This window comes from Larus michahellis, chromosome 6, assembly GCF_964199755.1.
Source record: "Larus michahellis chromosome 6, bLarMic1.1, whole genome shotgun sequence".
NCBI classification, from domain to species: Eukaryota; Metazoa; Chordata; class Aves; order Charadriiformes; family Laridae; genus Larus; species Larus michahellis.
Window position 1 is genome coordinate 10,283,351 of NC_133901.1, and position 14,716 is coordinate 10,298,066.

Consider the following 14,716-nt stretch of genomic DNA (forward strand, 5'->3'; position numbering starts at 1 on the left):
CAGACCTGGGGGCTGCAGGCTTTCCTGCTGCCTTCAGCCTCAAAACCACCCTTTCCCACTTGGCGCCGCGCCAGGCACAAAAATGGCCATATGTCTGGAGACTGGTCCCACGCCCAAAGAGCCAGCAGGGAAAACTATGCCTTGTTCTAAAGCTCTTTGGGAAACTCTTGCATAGCCCCACACACCTGGGGGCTGCAGGCTTTCCTGCTGCCTTCAGCCTCAAAACCACCCTTTCACACTTGGCGCCGTGCCAGGCACAAAAATGGCCATATGTCTGGAGACTGGTCCCACACCCAAAGATCCAGCAGGGGAAAATATGCCTTGTTCTAAAGCTCTTTGGGAAACTCTTGCATAGCCCCACAGACCTGGGGGCTGCAGGCTTTCCAGCTGCCTTCAGCCTCAAAACCACCCTTTCCCACTTGGCGCCGCGCCAGGCACAAAAATGGCCATAAGTCTTGAGACTGGTATTACGCCCAAAGAGACAGCAGGGAAAACTATGCCTTGTTTTAAAGTTCTTTGGGAAACTCTTACATAGCCCCACAGACCTGGGGGCTGCAGGCTTTCCAGCTGCCTTCAGCCTCAAAACCACCCTTTCCCACTTGGTGCCGCGCTAGGCACAAAAATGGCCATATGTCTGGAGACTGGTCCCACGCCCAAAGAGCCAACAGGGAAAACTATGCCTTGTTCTAAAGCTCTTTCAGAATCTCTTGCGTAGCCCCACAGACCTGGGAGCTGCAGGCTTTCCTGCTGCCTTCAGCCTCAAAACCACCCTTTCCCACTTGGTGCCGCGCCAGGCACAAAAATGGCCATATGTCTGGAGATTGGTCCCACGCCCAAAGAGCCAGCAGGGAAAACTATGCCTTGTTCTAAAGCTCTTTGGGAACCGCTTGCGTAGCCCCACACACCTGGGGGCTGCAGGCTTTCCTGCTGCCTTCAGCCTCAAAACCACTCTTTCCCTCTTGGCGCCACGCCAGGCACAAAAATGGCCATATGGCTGGAGATTGGTCCCACGCCCAAAGAGCCAGCAGGGAAAACTATGCCTTGTTCTAAAGTTCTTTGGGAAACTCTTACATAGCCCCACACACCTGGGGGCTGCAGGCTTTCCTGCTGCCTTCAGCCTCAAAACCACCCTTTCCCACTTGGCGCCGCGCCAGGCACAAAAATGGCCATATGTCTGGAGACTGGTCCCACGCCCAAAGAGCCAGCAGGGAAAACTATGCCTTGTTCGAAAGCTCTTTGGGAAACTCTTGCATAGCCCCACACACCTGGGGGCTGCAGGCTTTCCTGCTGCCTTCAGCCTCAAAACCACCCTTTCACACTTGGCGCCGTGCCAGGCACAAAAATGGCCATATGTCTGGAGACTGGTCCCACACCCAAAGATCCAGCAGGGGAAAATATGCCTTGTTCTAAAGCTCTTTGGGAAACTCTTGCATAGCCCCACAGACCTGGGGGCTGCAGGCTTTCCAGCTGCCTTCAGCCTCAAAACCACCCTTTCCCACTTGGCGCCGCGCGAGGCACAAAAATGGCCATAAGTCTTGAGACTGGTATTACGCCCAAAGAGACAGCAGGGAAAACTATGTCTTGTTTTAAAGTTCTTTGGGAAACTCTTACATAGCCCCACACACCTGGGGGCTGCAGGCTTTCCTGCTGCCTTCAGCCTCAAAACCACCCTTTCCCACTTGGTGCCGCGCTAGGCACAAAAATGGCCATATGTCTGGAGACTGGTCCCACGCCCAAAGAGCCAGCAGGGAAAACTATGCCTTGTTCTAAAGCTCTTTGGGAAACTCTTGCATAGCCCCACACACCTGGGGGCTGCAGGCTTTCCTGCTGCCTTCAGCCTCAAAACCACCCTTTCCCACTTGGCACTGCGCAGGCACAAAAATGGCCATATGTCTGGAGATTGGTCCCTCGCCCAAAGAGCCAGCAGGGAAAACTATGTCTTCTTCTAAAGCTCTTTGGGAAACTCTTGCATAGCCCTACACACCTGGGGGCTGCAGGCTTTCCTGCTGCCTTCAGCCTCAAAACCACCCTTTCCCACTTGGCGCTGCGCCAGGCACAAAAATGGCCATATGTCTGGAGATTGGTCCCACGCCCAAAGAGCCAACAGGGAAAACTATGCCTTGTTCTAAAGCTCTTTCAGAATCTCTTGCGTAGCCCCACAGACCTGGGAGCTGCAGGCTTTCCTGCTGCCTTCAGCCTCAAAACCACCCTTTCCCACTTGGCGCCGCGCCAGGCACAAAAATGGCCATATGTCTGGAGACTGGTCCCACACCCAACGATCCAGCAGGGGAAAATATGCCTTGTTCTAAAGCTCTTTGGGAAACTCTTGCATAGCCCCACACACCTGGGGGCTGCAGGCTTTCCAGCTGCCTTCAGCCTCAAAACCACCCTTTCCCACTTGGCGCCGCGCCAGGCACAAAAATGGCCATATGTCTGGAGATTGGTCCCACGCCCAAAGAGCCAGCAGGGAAAACTATGCCTTCTTCTAAAGCTCTTTGGGAAACTCTTGCATAGCCCCACACACCTGGGGGCTGCAGGCTTTCCTGCTGCCTTCAGCCTCAAAACCACCCTTTCCCACTTGGCGCCGCGCTAGGCACAAAAATGGCCATATGTCTGGAGATTGGTCCCACGCCCAAAGAGCCAGCAGGGAAAACTATGCCTTGTTCTAAAGATCTTTGGGAACCGCTTGCGTAGCCCCACACACCTGGGGGCTGCAGGCTTTCCTGCTGCCTTCAGCCTCAAAACCACCCTTTCCCACTTGGCGCCACGCCAGGCACAAAAATGGCCATATGGCTGGAGACTGGTCCCCTGCCCAAAGAGCCAGCAGGGAAAACTATGCCTTGTTCTAAAGTTCTTTGTGAAACTCTTACATAGCCCCACACACCTGGGGGCTGCAGGCTTTCCTGCTGCCTTCAGCCTCAAAACCACCCTTTCCCACTTGGCGCCGCGCCAGGCACAAAAATGGCCATATGTCTGGAGATTGGTCCCACGCCCAAAGATCCAGCAGGGGAAAATATGCTTTGTTCTAAAGCTCTTTGGGAAACTCTTGCATAGCCCCACACACCTGGGGGCTGCAGGCTTTCCAGCTGCCTTCAGCCTCAAAACCACCCTTTCCCACTTGGCGCCGCGCTAGGCACAAAAATGGCCATATGTCTGGAGACTGGTATTACGCCCAAAGAGACAGCAGGGAAAACTATGCCTTGTTTTAAAGTTCTTTGGGAAACTCTTACATAGCCCCACACACCTGGGGGCTGCAGGCTTTCCAGCTGCCTTCAGCTTCAAAACCACCCTTTCCCACTTGGTGCCGCGCTAGGCACAAAAATGGCCATATGTCTGGAGACTGGTCCCACGCCCAAAGAGCCAGCAGGGAAAACTATGCCTTGTTCTAAAGCTCTTTGGGAAACTCTTGCATAGCCCCACACACCTGGGGGCTGCAGGCTTTCCTGCTGCCTTCAGCCTCAAAACCACCCTTTCCCACTTGGCACCGCGCAGGCACAAAAATGGCCATATGTCTGGAGATTGGTCCCACGCCCAAAGAGCCAGCAGGGAAAACTATGTCTTCTTCTAAAGCTCTTTGGGAAACTCTTGCATAGCCCCACACACCTGGGGGCTGCAGGCTTTCCTGCTGCCTTCAGCCTCAAAACCACCCTTTCCCACTTGGCGCCGCGCCAGGCACAAAAATGGCCATATGTCTGGAGATTGGTCCCACGCCCAAAGAGCCAACAGGGAAAACTATGCCTTGTTCTAAAGCTCTTTCAGAATCTCTTGCGTAGCCCCACAGACCTGGGAGCTGCAGGCTTTCCTGCTGCCTTCAGCCTCAAAACCACCCTTTCACACTTGGCGCCGTGCCAGGCACAAAAATGGCCATATGTCTGGAGACTGGTCCCACACCCAAAGATCCAGCAGGGGAAAATATGCCTTGTTCTAAAGCTCTTTGGGAAACTCTTGCATAGCCCCACAGACCTGGGGGCTGCAGGCTTTCCAGCTGCCTTCAGCCTCAAAACCACCCTTTCCCACTTGGCGCCGCGCCAGGCACAAAAATGGCCATATGTCTTGAGACTGGTATTACGCCCAAAGAGACAGCAGGGAAAACTATGCCTTGTTTTAAAGTTCTTTGGGAAACTCTTACATAGCCCCACAGACCTGGGGCTGCAGGCTTTCCAGCTGCCTTCAGCCTCAAAACCACCCTTTCCCACTTGGTGCCGCGCCAGGCACAAAAATGGCCATATGTCTGGAGACTGGTCCCCTGCCCAAAGAGCCAGCAGGGAAAACTATGCCTTGTTCTAAAGCTCTTTGGGAAACTCTTGCATAGCCCCACACACCTGGGGGCTGCAGGCTTTCCTGCTGCCTTCAGCCTCAAAACCACCCTTTCCCACTTGGCGCCGCGCCAGGCACAAAAATGGCCATATGTCTGGAGATTGGTCCCACGCCCAAAGAGCCAGCAGGGAAAACTATGCCTTGTTCTAAAGATCTTTGGGAACCGCTTGCGTAGCCCCACACACCTGGGGGCTGCAGGCTTTCCTGCTGCCTTCAGCCTCAAAACCACTCTTTCCCACTTGGCGCCACGCCAGGCACAAAAATGGCCATATGGCTGGAGATTGGTCCCACGCCCAAAGAGCCAGCAGGGAAAACTATGCCTTGTTCTAAAGTTCTTTGGGAAACTCTTACATAGCCCCACACACCTGGGGGCTGCAGGCTTTCCTGCTGCCTTCAGCCTCAAAACCACCCTTTCCCACTTGGCGCCGCGCCAGGCACAAAAATGGCCATATGTCTGGAGACTGGTCCCACGCCCAAAGAGCCAGCAGGGAAAACTATGCCTTGTTCTAAAGCTCTTTGGGAAACTCTTGCATAGCCCCACACACCTGGGGGCTGCAGGCTTTCCTGCTGCCTTCAGCCTCAAAACCACCCTTTCCCACTTGGCGCCGTGCCAGGCACAAAAATGGCCATATGTCTGGAGACTGGTCCCACACCCAAAGATCCAGCAGGGGAAAATATGCCTTGTTCTAAAGCTCTTTGGGAAACTCTTGCATAGCCCCACAGACCTGGGGGCTGCAGGCTTTCCTGCTGCCTTCAGCCTCAAAACCACCCTTTCCCACTTGGCGCCGCGCCAGGCACAAAAATGGCCATATGTCTTGAGACTGGTATTACGCCCAAAGAGACAGCAGGGAAAACTATGCCTTGTTTTAAAGTTCTTTGGGAAACTCTTACATAGCCCCACAGACCTGGGGGCTGCAGGCTTTCCAGCTGCCTTCAGCCTCAAAACCACCCTTTCCCACTTGGTGCCGCGCTAGGCACAAAAATGGCCATATGTCTGGAGACTGGTCCCACGCCCAAAGAGCCAGCAGGGAAAACTATGCCTTGTTCTAAAGCTCTTTGGGAAACTCTTGCATAGCCCCACACACCTGGGGGCTGCAGGCTTTCCTGCTGCCTTCAGCCTCAAAACCACCCTTTCCCACTTGGCACCGCGCAGGCACAAAAATGGCCATATGTCTGGAGATTGGTCCCACGCCCAAAGAGCCAGCAGGGAAAACTATGTCTTCTTCTAAAGCTCTTTGGGAAACTCTTGCATAGCCCCACACACCTGGGGGCTGCAGGCTTTCCTGCTGCCTTCAGCCTCAAAACCACCCTTTCCCACTTGGCGCCGCGCCAGGCACAAAAATGGCCATATGTCTGCAGATTGGTCCCACGCCCAAAGAGCCAACAGGGAAAACTATGCCTTGTTCTAAAGCTCTTTCAGAATCTCTTGCGTAGCCCCACACACCTGGGAGCTGCAGGCTTTCCTGCTGCCTTCAGCCTCAAAACCACCCTTTCCCACTTGGCGCCGCGCCAGGCACAAAAATGGCCATATGTCTGGAGATTGGTCCCACACCCAACGATCCAGCAGGGGAAAATATGCCTTGTTCTAAAGCTCTTTGGGAAACTCTTGCATAGCCCCACAGACCTGGGGGCTGCAGGCTTTCCTGCTGCCTTCAGCCTCAAAACCACCCTTTCCCACTTGGCGCCGCGCTAGGCACAAAAATGGCCATATGTCTGGAGATTGGTCCCACGCCCAAAGAGCCAGCAGGGAAAACTATGCCTTGTTCTAAAGATCTTTTGGAACCGCTTGCGTAGCCCCACACACCTGGGGGCTGCAGGCTTTCCTGCTGCCTTCAGCCTCAAAACCACTCTTTCCCACTTGGCGCCACGCCAGGCACAAAAATGGCCATATGGCTGGAGACTGGTCCCCTGCCCAAAGAGCCAGCAGGGAAAACTATGCCTTGTTCTAAAGTTCTTTGGGAAACTCTTACATAGCCCCACACACCTGGGGGCTGCAGGCTTTCCTGCTGCCTTCAGCCTCAAAACCACCCTTTCCCACTTGGCGCCGCGCCAGGCACAAAAATGGCCATATGTCTGCAGATTGGTCCCACGCCCAAAGAGCCAGCAGGGAAAACTATGTCTTCTTCTAAAGCTCTTTGGGAAACTCTTGCATAGCCCCACAGACCTGGGGGCTGCAGGCTTTCCAGCTGCCTTCAGCCTCAAAACCACCCTTTCCCACTTGGTGCCGCGCTAGGCACAAAAATGGCCATATGTCTGGAGATTGGTCCCACGCCCAAAGAGCCAGCAGGGAAAACTATGCCTTCTTCTAAAGCTCTTTGGGAAACTCTTGTATAGCCCCACAGACCTGGGGGCTGCAGGCTTTCCTGCTGCCTTCAGCCTCAAAACTACCCTTTCCCACTTGGCGCCACGCCAGGCACAAAAATGGCCATATGTCTGGAGACTGGTCCCACGCCCAAAGAGCCTGCAGGGAAAACTATGTCTTCTTCTAAAGCTCTTTGGGAAACTCTTGCATAGCCCCACACACCTGGGGGCTGCAGGCTTTCCTGCTGCCTTCAGCCTCAAAACCACCCTTTCCCACTTGGCGCCACGCTAGGCACAAAAATGGCCATATGTCTGGAGATTGGTCCCACGCCCAAAGAGCCAGCAGGGAAAACTATGCCTTGTTCTAAAGCTCTTTGGGAACCGCTTGCGTAGCCCCACACACCTGGGGGATGCAGGCTTTCCTGCTGCCTTCAGCCTCAAAACAACCCTTTCCCACTTGGCGCCACGCTAGGCACAAAAATGGCCATATGTCTGGAGATTGGTCCCACGCCCAAAGAGCCAGCAGGGAAAACTATGCCTTCTTCTAAAGCTCTTTGGGAACCGCTTGCGTAGCCCCACACACCTGGGGGCTGCAGGCTTTCCTGCTGCCTTCAGCCTGAAAACCACCCTTTCCCACTTGGCGCCGCGCCAGGCACAAAAATGGCCATATGTCTGGAGACTGGTCCCACGCCCAAAGAGCCAGCAGGGAAAACTATGCCTTCTTCTAAAACTCTTTGGGAACCGCTTGCGTAGCCCCACACGCCTGGGGGCTGCAGGCTTTCCTGCTGCCTTCAGCCTCAAAACCACCCTTTCCCACTTGGCGCCGCGCCAGGCACAAAAATGGCCATATGTCTGGAGATTGGTCCCCTGCCCAAAGAGCCAGCAGGGAAAACTATGCCTTGTTCTAAAGCTCTTTGGGAACCGCTTGCGTAGCCCCACACACCTGGGGGCTGCAGGCTTTCCTGCTGCCTTCAGCCTCAAAACCACCCTTTCCCACTTGGCGTCACGCCAGGCACAAAAATGGCCATATGTCTGGAGACTGGTCCCACGCCCAAAGAGCCAGCAGGGAAAACTATGCCTTCTTCTAAAACTCTTTGGGAACCGCTTGCGTAGCCCCACACGCCTGGGGGCTGCAGGCTTTCCTGCTGCCTTCAGCCTCAAAACCACCCTTTCCCACTTGGCGCCGCGCCAGGCACAAAAATGGCCATATGTCTGGAGACTGGTCCCCTGCCCAAAGAGCCAGCAGGGAAAACTATGCCTTGTTCTAAAGATCTTTGGGAACCGCTTGCGTAGCCCCACACACCTGGGGGCTGCAGGCTTTCCTGCTGCCTTCAGCCTCAAAACCACCCTTTCCCACTTGGCGCCGCGCCAGGCACAAAAATGGCCATATGTCTGGAGACTGGTCCCACGCCCAAAGAGCCAGCAGGGAAAACTATGCCTTGTTCTAAAGCTCTTTGGGAAACTCTTGCATAGCCCCACACACCTGGGGGCTGCAGGCTTTCCTGCTGCCTTCAGCCTCAAAACCACCCTTTCCCACTTGGCACCGCGCAGGCACAAAAATGGCCATATGGCTGGAGATTGGTCCCACGCCCAAAGAGCCAGCAGGGAAAACTATGTCTTCTTCTAAAGCTCTTTGGGAAACTCTTGCATAGCCCCACACACCTGGGGGCTGCAGGCTTTCCTGCTGCCTTCAGCCTCAAAACCACCCTTTCCCACTTGGCGCCGCGCCAGGCACAAAAATGGCCATATGTCTGGAGATTGGTCCCACGCCCAAAGAGCCAACAGGGAAAACTATGCCTTGTTCTAAAGCTCTTTCAGAATCTCTTGCGTAGCCCCACAGACCTGGGAGCTGCAGGCTTTCCTGCTGCCTTCAGCCTCAAAACCACCCTTTCCCACTTGGTGCCGCGCCAGGCACAAAAATGGCCATATGTCTGGAGATTGGTCCCACGCCCAAAGAGCCAGCAGGGAAAACTATGCCTTGTTCTAAAGATCTTTGGGAACCGCTTGCGTAGCCCCACACACCTGGGGGCTGCAGGCTTTCCTGCTGCCTTCAGCCTCAAAAGCACTCTTTCCCACTTGGCGCCACGCCAGGCACAAAAATGGCCATATGGCTGGAGATTGGTCCCACGCCCAAAGAGCCAGCAGGGAAAACTATGCCTTGTTCTAAAGTTCTTTGGGAAACTCTTACATAGCCCCACACACCTGGGGGCTGCAGGCTTTCCTGCTGCCTTCAGCCTCAAAACCACCCTTTCACACTTGGCGCCGTGCCAGGCACAAAAATGGCCATATGTCTGGAGACTGGTCCCACACCCAAAGATCCAGCAGGGGAAAATATGCCTTGTTCTAAAGCTCTTTGGGAAACTCTTGCATAGCCCCACAGACCTGGGGGCTGCAGGCTTTCCTGCTGCCTTCAGCCTCAAAACCACCCTTTCCCACTTGGCGCCGCGCCAGGCACAAAAATGGCCATATGTCTTGAGACTGGTATTACGCCCAAAGAGACAGCAGGGAAAACTATGCCTTGTTTTAAAGTTCTTTGGGAAACTCTTACATAGCCCCACAGACCTGGGGGCTGCAGGCTTTCCAGCTGCCTTCAGCCTCAAAACCACCCTTTCCCACTTGGTGCCGCGCTAGGCACAAAAATGGCCATATGTCTGGAGACTGGTCCCACGCCCAAAGAGCCAGCAGGGAAAACTATGCCTTGTTCTAAAGCTCTTTGGGAAACTCTTGCATAGCCCCACACACCTGGGGGCTGCAGGCTTTCCTGCTGCCTTCAGCCTCAAAACCACCCTTTCCCACTTGGCACCGCGCAGGCACAAAAATGGCCATATGTCTGGAGATTGGTCCCACGCCCAAAGAGCCAGCAGGGAAAACTATGTCTTCTTCTAAAGCTCTTTGGGAAACTCTTGCATAGCCCCACACACCTGGGGGCTGCAGGCTTTCCTGCTGCCTTCAGCCTCAAAACCACCCTTTCCCACTTGGCGCCGCGGCAGGCACAAAAATGGCCATATGTCTGGAGATTGGTCCCACGCCCAAAGAGCCAACAGGGAAAACTATGCCTTGTTCTAAAGCTCTTTCAGAATCTCTTGCGTAGCCCCACAGACCTGGGAGCTGCAGGCTTTCCTGCTGCCTTCAGCCTCAAAACCACCCTTTCCCACTTGGCGCCACGCCAGGCACAAAAATGGCCATATGTCTGGAGACTGGTCCCACACCCAACGATCCAACAGGGGAAAATATGCCTTGTTCTAAAGCTCTTTGGGAAACTCTTGCATAGCCCCACAGACCTTGGGGCTGCAGGCTTTCCTGCTGCCTTCAGCCTCAAAACCACCCTTTCCCACTTGGCGCCGCGCTAGGCACAAAAATGGCCATATGTCTGGAGATTGGTCCCACGCCCAAAGAGCCAGCAGGGAAAACTATGCCTTGTTCTAAAGATCTTTGGGAACCGCTTGCGTAGCCCCACACACCTGGGGGCTGCAGGCTTTCCTGCTGCCTTCAGCCTCAAAACCACTCTTTCCCACTTGGCGCCACGCCAGGCACAAAAATGGCCATATGGCTGGAGACTGGTCCCCTGCCCAAAGAGCCAGCAGGGAAAACTATGCCTTGTTCTAAAGTTCTTTGGGAAACTCTTACATAGCCCCACACACCTGGGGGCTGCAGGCTTTCCTGCTGCCTTCAGCCTCAAAACCACCCTTTCCCACTTGGCGCCGCGCCAGGCACAAAAATGGCCATATGTCTGGAGATTGGTCCCACGCCCAAAGAGCCAGCAGGGAAAACTATGTCTTCTTCTAAAGCTCTTTGGGAAACTCTTGCATAGCCCCACAGACCTGGGGGCTGCAGGCTTTCCTGCTGCCTTCAGCCTCAAAACCACCCTTTCCCACTTGGCGCCGCGCTAGGCACAAAAATGGCCATATGTCTGGAGATTGGTCCCACGCCCAAAGAGCCAGCAGGGAAAACTATGCCTTGTTCTAAAGCTCTTTGGGAACCGCTTGCGTAGCCCCACACACCTGGGGGCTGCAGGCTTTCCTGCTGCCTTCAGCCTCAAAACCACCCTTTCCCACTTGGCGTCACGCCAGGCACAAAAATGGCCATATGTCTGGAGACTGGTCCCACGCCCAAAGAGCCAGCAGGGAAAACTATGCCTTCTTCTAAAACTCTTTGGGAACCGCTTGCGTAGCCCCACACGCCTGGGGGCTGCAGGCTTTCCTGCTGCCTTCAGCCTCAAAACCACCCTTTCCCACTTGGCGCCGCGCCAGGCACAAAAATGGCCATATGTCTGGAGACTGGTCCCCTGCCCAAAGAGCCAGCAGGGAAAACTATGCCTTGTTCTAAAGATCTTTGGGAACCGCTTGCGTAGCCCCACACACCTGGGGGCTGCAGGCTTTCCTGCTGCCTTCAGCCTCAAAACCACCCTTTCCCACTTGGCGCCGCGCCAGGCACAAAAATGGCCATATGTCTGGAGACTGGTCCCACGCCCAAAGAGCCAGCAGGGAAAACTATGCCTTGTTCTAAAGCTCTTTGGGAAACTCTTGCATAGCCCCACACACCTGGGGGCTGCAGGCTTTCCTGCTGCCTTCAGCCTCAAAACCACCCTTTCCCACTTGGCACCGCGCAGGCACAAAAATGGCCATATGGCTGGAGATTGGTCCCACGCCCAAAGAGCCAGCAGGGAAAACTATGTCTTCTTCTAAAGCTCTTTGGGAAACTCTTGCATAGCCCCACACACCTGGGGGCTGCAGGCTTTCCTGCTGCCTTCAGCCTCAAAACCACCCTTTCCCACTTGGCGCCGCGCCAGGCACAAAAATGGCCATATGTCTGGAGATTGGTCCCACGCCCAAAGAGCCAACAGGGAAAACTATGCCTTGTTCTAAAGCTCTTTCAGAATCTCTTGCGTAGCCCCACAGACCTGGGAGCTGCAGGCTTTCCTGCTGCCTTCAGCCTCAAAACCACCCTTTCCCACTTGGTGCCGCGCCAGGCACAAAAATGGCCATATGTCTGGAGATTGGTCCCACGCCCAAAGAGCCAGCAGGGAAAACTATGCCTTGTTCGAAAGATCTTTGGGAACTGCTTGCGTAGCCCCACACACCTGGGGGCTGCAGGCTTTCCTGCTGCCTTCAGCCTCAAAACCACTCTTTCCCACTTGGCGCCACGCCAGGCACAAAAATGGCCATATGGCTGGAGATTGGTCCCACGCCCAAAGAGCCAGCAGGGAAAACTATGCCTTGTTCTAAAGTTCTTTGGGAAACTCTTACATAGCCCCACACACCTGGGGGCTGCAGGCTTTCCTGCTGCCTTCAGCCTCAAAACCACCCTTTCACACTTGGCGCCGTGCCAGGCACAAAAATGGCCATATGTCTGGAGACTGGTCCCACACCCAAAGATCCAGCAGGGGAAAATATGCCTTGTTCTAAAGCTCTTTGGGAAACTCTTGCATAGCCCCACACACCTGGGGGCTGCAGGCTTTCCTGCTGCCTTCAGCCTCAAAACCACCCTTTCCCACTTGGCGCCGCGCCAGGCACAAAAATGGCCATATGTCTTGAGACTGGTATTACGCCCAAAGAGACAGCAGGGAAAACTATGCCTTGTTTTAAAGTTCTTTGGGAAACTCTTACATAGCCCCACAGACCTGGGGGCTGCAGGCTTTCCAGCTGCCTTCAGCCTCAAAACCACCCTTTCCCACTTGGTGCCGCGCTAGGCACAAAAATGGCCATATGTCTGGAGACTGGTCCCACGCCCAAAGAGCCAGCAGGGAAAACTATGCCTTGTTCTAAAGCTCTTTGGGAAACTCTTGCATAGCCCCACACACCTGGGGGCTGCAGGCTTTCCTGCTGCCTTCAGCCTCAAAACCACCCTTTCCCACTTGGCACCGCGCAGGCACAAAAATGGCCATATGTCTGGAGATTGGTCCCACGCCCAAAGAGCCAGCAGGGAAAACTATGTCTTCTTCTAAAGCTCTTTGGGAAACTCTTGCATAGCCCCACACACCTGGGGGCTGCAGGCTTTCCTGCTGCCTTCAGCCTCAAAACCACCCTTTCCCACTTGGCGCCGCGGCAGGCACAAAAATGGCCATATGTCTGGAGATTGGTCCCACGCCCAAAGAGCCAACAGGAAAAACTATGCCTTGTTCTAAAGCTCTTTCAGAATCTCTTGCGTAGCCCCACAGACCTGGGAGCTGCAGGCTTTCCTGCTGCCTTCAGCCTCAAAACCACCCTTTCCCACTTGGCGCCACGCCAGGCACAAAAATGGCCATATGTCTGGAGACTGGTCCCACACCCAACGATCCAACAGGGGAAAATATGCCTTGTTCTAAAGCTCTTTGGGAAACTCTTGCATAGCCCCACAGACCTTGGGGCTGCAGGCTTTCCTGCTGCCTTCAGCCTCAAAACCACCCTTTCCCACTTGGCGCCGCGCTAGGCACAAAAATGGCCATATGTCTGGAGATTGGTCCCACGCCCAAAGAGCCAGCAGGGAAAACTATGCCTTGTTCTAAAGATCTTTGGGAACCGCTTGCGTAGCCCCACACACCTGGGGGCTGCAGGCTTTCCTGCTGCCTTCAGCCTCAAAACCACTCTTTCCCACTTGGCGCCACGCCAGGCACAAAAATGGCCATATGGCTGGAGACTGGTCCCCTGCCCAAAGAGCCAGCAGGGAAAACTATGCCTTGTTCTAAAGTTCTTTGGGAAACTCTTACATAGCCCCACACACCTGGGGGCTGCAGGCTTTCCTGCTGCCTTCAGCCTCAAAACCACCCTTTCCCACTTGGCGCCACGCCAGGCACAAAAATGGCCATATGTCTGGAGATTGGTCCCACGCCCAAAGAGCCAGCAGGGAAAACTATGTCTTCTTCTAAAGCTCTTTGGGAAACTCTTGCATAGCCCCACAGACCTGGGGGCTGCAGGCTTTCCAGCTGCCTTCAGCCTCAAAACCACCCTTTCCCACTTGGTGCCGCGCTAGGCACAAAAATGGCCATATGTCTGGAGATTGGTCCCACGCCCAAAGAGCCAGCAGGGAAAACTATGCCTTCTTCTAAAGCTCTTTGGGAAACTCTTGTATAGCCCCACACACCTGGGGGCTGCAGGCTTTCCTGCTGCCTTCAGCCTCAAAACCACCCTTTCCCACTTGGCGCCGCGCCAGGCACAAAAATGGCCATATGTCTGGAGACTGGTCCCACGCCCAAAGAGCCTGCAGGGAAAACTATGTCTTCTTCTAAAGCTCTTTGGGAAACTCTTGCATAGCCCCACACACCTGGGGGCTGCAGGCTTTCCTGCTGCCTTCAGCCTCAAAACCACCCTTTCCCACTTGGCGCCACGCTAGGCACAAAAATGGCCATATGTCTGGAGATTGGTCCCACGCCCAAAGAGCCAGCAGGGAAAACTATGCCTTGTTCTAAAGCTCTTTGGGAACCGCTTGCGTAGCCCCACACACCTGGGGGCTGCAGGCTTTCCTGCTGCCTTCAGCCTCAAAACCACCCTTTCCCACTTGGCGCCGCGCCAGGCACAAAAATGGCCATATGGCTGGAGACTGGTCCCACGCCCAAAGAGCCAGCAGGGAAAACTATGCCTTCTTCTAAAACTCTTTGGGAACCGCTTGCGTAGCCCCACACGCCTGGGGGCTGCAGGCTTTCCTGCTGCCTTCAGCCTCAAAACCACCCTTTCCCACTTGGCGCCGCGCCAGGCACAAAAATGGCCATATGTCTGGAGACTGGTCCCCTGCCCAAAGAGCCAGCAGGGAAAACTATGCCTTGTTCTAAAGATCTTTGGGAACCGCTTGCGTAGCCCCACACACCTGGGGGCTGCAGGCTTTCCTGCTGCCTTCAGCCTCAAAACCACCCTTTCCCACTTGGCGCCGCGCCAGGCACAAAAATGGCCATATGTCTGGAGACTGGTCCCACGCCCAAAGAGCCTGCAGGGAAAACTATGTCTTCTTCTAAAGCTCTTTGGGAAACTCTTGCATAGCCCCACACACCTGGGGGCTGCAGGCTTTCCTGCTGCCTTCAGCCTCAAAACCACCCTTTCCCACTTGGCGCCACGCTAGGCACAAAAATGGCCATATGTCTGGAGATTGGTCCCACGCCCAAAGAGCCAGCAGGGAAAACTATGCCTTG